The sequence below is a fragment of the Arachis ipaensis genome, chromosome B2, assembly GCF_059453495.1.
Source record: "Arachis ipaensis isolate K30076 ecotype BB chromosome B2, ASM5945349v1, whole genome shotgun sequence".
Classification (NCBI taxonomy): domain Eukaryota; kingdom Viridiplantae; phylum Streptophyta; class Magnoliopsida; order Fabales; family Fabaceae; genus Arachis; species Arachis ipaensis.
In genome coordinates, this window is record NC_142437.1 from 78,036,848 (window position 1) to 78,045,354 (window position 8,507).

At 39.0% G+C, this 8,507-nt stretch overlaps 1 non-coding gene across 1 annotated transcript; it reads right to left on the reverse strand.

The window, feature by feature from the left end:
- Positions 1-383: 383 nt before the first annotated feature.
- On the reverse strand, positions 384-491 carry LOC148574495 (small nucleolar RNA R71). The gene has a single exon (XR_015905807.1). It is a non-coding gene; the product is annotated as a small nucleolar RNA R71 (small nucleolar RNA).
- Positions 492-8,507: the final 8,016 nt, after the last annotated feature.

Consider the following 8,507-nt stretch of genomic DNA (forward strand, 5'->3'; position numbering starts at 1 on the left):
ATGGTGGAGATGCAAGGAAGATGCTTGGTGACTTTATTGCACCCTCTTCTGACTTCTGTTGAAGGAGCATCTCAATTCCTGCAATTGGAGCAAACAACTTTGAGCTTAAGCCTCAATTAGTTTCTCTAATGCAGCAGAATTGTAAGTATCATGGACTTCCATTGGAAGATCCTCATCAGTTTTTAGCTGAGTTCTTACAAATCTGTGACACTGTTAAGACTCATGGGTTTGACCCTGAGGTCTAGAAACTTATGCTTTTCCCTTTTGCTGTAAGAGACAGAGCTAGGACATGGTTGGACTCACAACCTAAGGACAGCCTGAACTCTTGGGAAAAGTTGGTCAATGCCTTCTTGGCAAAGTTTTTTCCACCTCAAAAATTGAGTAAGCTTAGAGTGGAAGTCCAAATCTTCAGACAGAAGGAAGGTGAATCCCTCTATGAAGCTTGGGAAAGATACAAGCAATTGATCAGAAGGTGTCCTTCTGGTATGCTTTCAGAATGGAGCATCATATGCATATTCTATGATGGTCTGTCTGAACTGTCCAAGATGTCATTGGACAACTCTGCTGGTGGATCTCTTCATCTGAAGAAGACGCCTGAAGAAGCTCAGGAACTCATTGAAATGGTTGCAAATAACCAATTCGTGTACACTTCTGAAAGGAATTTTGTGAATAATGGGACAACTCAGAAGAAAGGAGTTCCTGAGCAAGATATTGACTCAGCAAGTGAATTACTCTGAATGCCATATTGGCTCAGAACAAAATATTGACTCAGCAAGTCAATATGATTTCTCAGAGTCTGAATAGATTACAAGCTGCATCCAACAATACTAAAGAAGCATCTTCTGAAGAAGAAGCTTATGATCCTGAGAACCCTGCAATGGTAGAAGTGAATTACATGGGAGAACCCTATGGAAACACCTATAATCCTTCATGGAGAAATCATCCAAATTTCTCATGGAAGGACCAACAGAAGCCTCAACAAGGTCATGAATTTTGAACAGAGCCATTCTGGCCTGGCAACCATAGTCTCTGATCTATCCAAGACCACACTAAGTTTCATGAATGAAACAAGGTCCTTCATTAGAAATTTGGAGGCACAGGTGGGTCAGCCGAGTAAGAAGATTACTGAAACTCCTCCCAGTACTCTCCCAAGCAATACAGAAGAAAATTCCAAGAGAGAGTGTGAAGAACGAAATTCCTGCGCGGTCTAGAATTCTCACAAAATAAATCCTCGTTGCAAGTATAGCTTCTAAACCGGCAATGAATCCCTTTCTTACAAAAGTTTTGGTTGTCACAAGTAACAAACCCTTTTAAAATTGATAACCGAAGTATTTAAACCTCGGATCGTCTTCTCAAGGAATTGCAGGGAGGTATGTTCTTATTATTGGTTATGAGTCTTGTAAATTGGGGGGTTTTGAAAGTAAGGAACATGTAATTTAAATGACAAGAAAAATAAATAAATAATTATAAAATAAATTCTTGGCAAGGTATGAAAATTCGGAAGTCCTATCTTAGTTATCCTTATCGATGATGATGAGAATTGAGTTTGATCCCACTTAGTTAACCTCTACTAAAGCAAAGGAAAGTCAAGTGGACTAATTAGTGTGATCCTCAAGTCCTAGTCAATCCCTAAGAAAGGACTAGAGTTAGTGGAATTCAAGTCAATTAGCCAAGATAACAATTATCAATCACGATGAGTTTGATAACTCAAGAGTCTCCAGTTAATCAATTAAAGCCAAGAATATAAAAAGCTAAATAAGAATCATAAATCTGAAATACCTCAATTTATATTAAATGAAGAAAAGTCTTAACATAAATGGTTCATAAGCCAAATTGGCAACATAAGTAGTCAACAAATAAAAGCATTAAAGTATCTGAAATCAGAAGAGAAATATAAAGTAAAAGGAGTATTGAACCTGTGACTGAAGATGAATTGGACTAAACTAATAGAAATTCTAAAATCCTAAATCCTAAGAGAGAGGAGAGAACCTCTCTCTATAAAGACTACATCTAAATCATGAAAAGTGAATAATGGAAGGCTTGTCCTCCTGAATGGATGTATTCCTCCACATTATAGCCTCTAATATGTGTTTTCAGGACTTGGATCTGAGCCAAAAAGGACTTCAGAAATCGCTGGGGGCGTTTTCTGCAGTTTTTGCACGTGGCGTCTGTCACGCGTCCGCATGAGTCACGCGTTCGCGTCATCTGGGAGTTTTCCTTGTCACGCATTCACTTCGGTCACGCGTACGCGTCATTTGTATTCTACTCAAGGCACGCGTCCGCGTCAGTCACGCGTTCGCGTCGCTGCCTTTTCGTGCTAGGCACGCGGCCGCGTCGTCCATGCGTTTGCATCGCTGCCAGTTTCTTCAAAAACTCCATTTTGTGCTTTCCTTCCATTTTTGTATGTTTCCTTTCCATCCTTTAAGTCATTTCTGCCCTATAAGGCCTGAAAGCACTCAACACACAGATCACGGCATCGAATGGTAATAAAGGGTAATTAAATTTAATATTTTTAAAGCCTAGGAAACATGTTTTTCACATATATCACATAATAAGGAAGGGAAAGTAAAACCATGCAATTTACATGAATAAGTGAGTGAAGGATTGAATAAGTCACTTAAATTGAGCACAAAATACATCATAAAATATGGGTTTATCAACCTCCCCACACTTAAACATTAGCATGTCCTCATGCTAAATCCAAGATAACGAGTAAGGTAAGGTGGTGGAATTTCATGCAATGCAATCTCTTCTAAATGCAACTACCTAAATGAATCATGCAATTCTAATTATTATTCTCTTGTATATAAAGCTTACATTTAGTTAAATTGATTCATATCCTCAAGGAATCATATATGCATAGCCAAACCCTGGATAATGTTAAAGCACTTTTACCATTGAGATGGGTAAAAGTATTTCACAAACTTGCAAGACAACTAACAATTAAGCAGAGATATATGGTGATGAGCTATTGAACCCTCACTGGATTTTATGTTTACTCTCTAGTCACTCAGTGTTTATTGGGTTAGTCACTCTATTCTCTTTCTATCCTTGCTTTCTAAAACTTTGTTCTTCATCTAACCAATCAATAATTATAGAATACAGACATACAAAAATCATGAGGTCTTTTTCAAGTTTGTAATGGGGCCAAGGTAAAGGTAAGGGTATATGTATAAGGCTAAGTGAGCTAACAAAGTGAATCCTTAATTAGTCTAAGATCTCACCTAACATACATACTTTATATAAATCAAAGTTCCTTAACCTATTTACCCAAATTTTCCCCACTTTGTATTACAGCTCATGCATTAATTTTAATTTTTAAATTTTTGTCCCATGTGCATTGACTCTTTTTATTTTGCATTTGGGGGATTTTTTTGTATCCCCTCATTTAAATACTGAAATTTTTTTTTAAATGCCCATGGTAATTTAATTGTTTTGATTTCATATGAGCATGCTTCCCAAATTTTTTGAAACAACTTATTCTTTTTGAATTCCTACTTTGTTTCTATCATCCCATGTTCCCATAAAATTTCCCACACTTAAATAATACACAATATCTATCTTAAGCTAACTAAGGATTCAACTTGGGATTTTTATTTTATTTTTCTTCTTAAGGCTAGTAATGTGGTTATAGCACAAAAGGGGGTTAAAAAGCTCAAGGGGGTTAACAAGGGTGATATAAAAAGTAGGCTAATTTGGGATAAGTGAGGAAAAATTCAAATGATGGCCTCAATCATCTCTTGGTTTGAATGTAACCACACAATTCTATATTGGACATATAGATTAAAATAAAGTAAAGAACACCAGAATGAAAATGAAGGGCAAAACACACAGGAATGAAATTTATGGTTTGAATGTAACTACACAATTAAGCTCAAAACTCACAGGCTGTGTGTTCTCCAGCTCAAAAATCATATATCAGTTATACATGTCATGCAAGTAGAAATCAAGAGTTCCCATTATTCTCAATGTAAATATTAGGGTGGCCCTTAAAATCTTAGTGTTCCTCCTTGATGAAATGTTGTTAATTAACTAACATATAATGATATATATACAAGGTGTGTGGATTGTTTTAATTTACCAAAGTTTCTAGTTTACTCCTTTTATTTTCAATTAAACCAAATTATTATATGCTAAAAAGGGTAAACTATGCTAATTAATCCACATATTCTATAACTAATAAGTTTAGAATTGCAAACTACACTAAATGTCTAAGATATAAACTAAAGTGCAAAATACGAAAATAAAGTAAAGATACAGCAAAAGAACAATGTGCAAGTACTGAAAAAAATAAAAATAAAAATAAAATACATAAAAATAAACAAAATAAGATAGAAGGGTCTGTAGTGGTTCACCAAAAAGATAAGCCAGAGATGGCTACCTCCCCACACTTAAAATATAGCATCATCCTCGATGCTCACTCAAGCTGGGTGTGAAGAAGTGTCATCACCGGAAGGATGGGCTGCTGGAGTCTCTGTGGTGGTCTGAGTATCTGCAGGCTGGATAAGTGTAGGAGGATCTGTTTGTTGCAGTGGAGGCTCTGACCGTAAAGAAATCTCTGGGTCTGCGGCCTGTAGCTGGTGGTGCTCCTCATGATGTGGCGCAGCCTGCTCTGGTCCTTCCTGCTCAGCCTGGGTATGTGCCTCCTCCTCATGGTCGTTCGCCTCCGCCTTAGAAGTATCAGAAGGGGTGTCAGGCTCGGAGGGGATGTCGCCGCCGGATCGGATCATCAACTTGAGGTGCTCATAGCGTCGCTTGTGGCGACGCTCCATACGATCCAGGCAGGCAAAGAGGCGCTGCACCAAATGATAAACGGGCTCAGGAGCAGGTGGATGTGCAGTGGATGGGGCTAGTGCAGTAGTGGATGCAGAAAGGGCAGCTGAAGGTATGGCTGCCTCATCAGAAGCGGTGAGGAATATGGGTCTGTAACCTAAAGCCTGAAACTTCCTGCTGTGAGGGATAATCTTCTTGCAGTCTGCAGCAATTGGCTTCTCATCAGCAAGCTCCCAAGGCACGTCAGCTCGATGGCCGAGCTGGGTGATCAGATAAGGGAAAGGGAGAGTGCCTCTGACATGGACCCTGGCCATGTAATACCAGATGAAACGGGGAAGATATAGGTCCTTACCCTCTGGTGCACGAAATTGTGATGTCCAGGCTCGAATAATCCCTGGCAACGTGAGCAACTTGGTACGCGTAATCGTGATTACACTTTAATTATGTAAAATTCATGGCTCTTTCTTTCCCTGGAAATGGTGCCAAGAACATGGTGCCAATAACATGGTTCACAACTTCGATACAACTAACCAGCAAGTGCACTGGGTCGTCCAAGTAATACCTTACGTGAGTAAGGGTCGAATCCCACGGAGATTGTTGGTATGAAGCAAGCTATGGTCACCTTGCAAATCTCAGTTAGGCAGATATAAATTGATAATGATGTTTTCGAATACTAAATAATAGAATAGGGATAGAGATACTTATGTAAATCATTGGTGAGAGTTTCAGATAAGCGTATAGAGATGCTTTCGTTCCTCTGAACCTCTGCTTTCCTGCTATCTTCATCCAATCCGTCGTACTCCTTTTCATGGCTGCCTTTATGCAAGGGCATCACTGTTGTCAGTGGCTACATCCCCTCCTCTCAATGAATAATATGCTCACGCACCCTGTCACGGCACGGCTATTCATCTGTCGGTTCTCGATCATGCTGGAATAGGATTCACCCTCCTTTTGCGTCTGTCACTAACGCCCAATAATCGCGAGTTTGAAGCTCGTCACAGTCATTCAATCATTGAATCCTACTCGGAATACCACAGACAAGGTTTAGACTTTCCGGATTCTCTTGAATGCCGCCATCATTCTAGCTTACGCCACGAAGATTCCGGTTAAGAGATCTAAGAGATATTCATTCTAGCTTATTTCATGTAGAACGGAAGTGTTTGTCAGGCACGTGTTCATAGGGGAGATGGTGATGAGCATCACACATAATCATCACCTTCATCACGTTCTTGGGTACGAATGGATATCTTAGAAGCGAAATAAGATGAATTGAATAGAAAACAGTAGTACTTTGCATTAATCTTTGAGGAACAGCAGAGCTCCACACCTTAATCTATGGAGTGTAGAAACTCTACCGTTAAAAATACATAAGTGAAAGTCCAGGCATGGCCAAATGGCCAGCCCCTCTGATCTAAGAACCAGGCGTCCAAAGATGGTTTACACTGATCAAAGATGGTTCAAAAGATGCCTTATACAATAGTAAAAGGTCCTATTTATAATAAACTAGCTACTCGGGTTTACATGAGTAAGTAATTGATGCATAAATTCACTTCCTGGGCCCACTTGGTGTGTGTTGGGCTGAGCTTTAGCTTTCCACGTGCAGAGGCCATTTGTGGAGTTGAACGCCAGGTTTTGATCCATTTCTGGCGTTCAACTCTGGTTTTGGATCCTTTTCTGGCGCTGGACGCCAGATTTGGGCAGAGAGCTGGCGTTGAACGCCAGTTTACGTCATCTATTTTTGGCCAAAGTATGGACTATTATATATTGCTGGAAATCCTTGGATGTTTACTTTCCAACGCAATTAGAAGCGCGCCATTTCGAGTTCCGTAGCTCCAGAAAATCCACTTTGAGTGCAGGGAGGTCAGAATCCAACAGCATCAGCAGTCCTTCTTCAACCTCTGAATCTGATTTCTGCTCAAGTCCCTCAATTTCAGCCAGAAAATACCTGAAATCACAGAAAAACACACAAACTCATAGTAAAGTCCAGAAATGTGAATTTAACATAAAAACTAATGAAAACATCCCTAAAAGTAACTAGATCCTACTAAAAACATACTAAAAACAATGCCAAAAAGCGTGTAAATTATCCGCTCATCACAACACCAAACTTAAATTGTTGCTTGTCCCCAAGCAACTGAAAATCAAATAGGATAAAAAGAGGAGAATATACTATAAATTCTAAACTATCAATGAAACATAGCTCCAATCAAATGAGCGGGACTTATAGCTTTTTGCTTCTTGAATAGTTTTGGCATCTCACTTTATCCATTGAGGTTCAGAATGATTGGCATCTATAGGAACTTCAGATTTCGAATAGTGTTATTGACTCTCCTAGTTCAGTATGATGATTCTTGAACACAGCTTCTTTATGAGTCTTGGCCGTGACCCTAAGCACTTTGTTTTCCAGTATTACCACTGGATACATAAATGCCACAGACACATAATTGGGTGAACCTTTTCAGATTGTGACTCAGCTTTGCTAAAGTCCCCAATTAGAGGTGTCCAGGGTTCTTAAGCACACTCTTTTTTTTGCTTTGGACCTTGACTTTAACCGCTCAGTCTCAAGTTTTCACCTGACACCTACACGCCACAAGCACATGGTTAGGGACAGCTTGGTTTAGCCGCTTAGACCAGGATTTTATTCCTTTAGGCCCTCCTATCCACTGATGCTCAAAGCCTTGGGATCCTTTTTATTGCCCTTGCCTTTTGGTTTTAAGGGCTTTTGGCTTTTTGCTCTTGCCTCTTGGTTTTAAGAGCTTTTGGCTTTTTCTGCTTGCTTTTTCTTTTTTTTTATTTTTTTTTTCGCCTATTTTTTTTCTGCAAGCTTTGTTCTTTGCTGCTTTTTCTTGCTTCAAGAATCATTTTTATGATTTTTCAGATTATCAAATAACATGTCTCCTAGTCATCAATCTTTCAAGAGCCAACATATTTAACATTCTTAAACAATAACTTCAAAAGACATATGCACTGTTCAAGCATTCATTCAGAAAACAAGAAGCATTGTCACCACATCAATATAATTAAACTAAGTTCAAGGATAAATTCGAAACTCATGTACTTCTTGTTCTTTTGAATTAAAACATTTTTCATTTAAGAGAGGTGATGGATTCATAGGACATTCATAACTTTAAGACATAGTTACTAACTACTAATGATCATGTAATGAAGACACAAACACATATAAGCACATAACATAGAAAACGAAAAACAGAAGAAATAAGAACAAGGAATGAATCCACCTTAGTGATGGCGGCGTTTCCTTCTTGAGGAACCAATGATGTCCTTGAGCTCTTCTATGTCTCTTCCTTGTCTTTGTTGCTCCTCCTTCATTGCTTTTAGATCTTCTCTGATTTCATGAAGGATGATGGAGTGCTCTTGATGTTCCACCCTTAGTTGCTTCCAATAATTGTGTGGAAGAAAATGTATCCCCTGAGGTATCTCAGGGATCTCTTGATTTGCAGTCAAATGTTCTACCACTAAGCTATAGACCTTTGATGGAAGCTTTTGTTTTCCCTTTCCTCTTTCTAGAGGTTTCTCTAGCCTTAGGTGCCATCAATGGTTATGGAAAAAAACAAAAAAGCTATGCTTTTACCACACCAAACTTAGAATGTTGCTCGCCCTCGAGCAAAAGAAGAAAGAATAGAAGAATAAGAAGAAGATATGGAGGAGATGGATGGGAGTGTGTATTCGGCCATATAGGTGGGATTGGGTGGGAGAGAGATGTTGAATTTTGA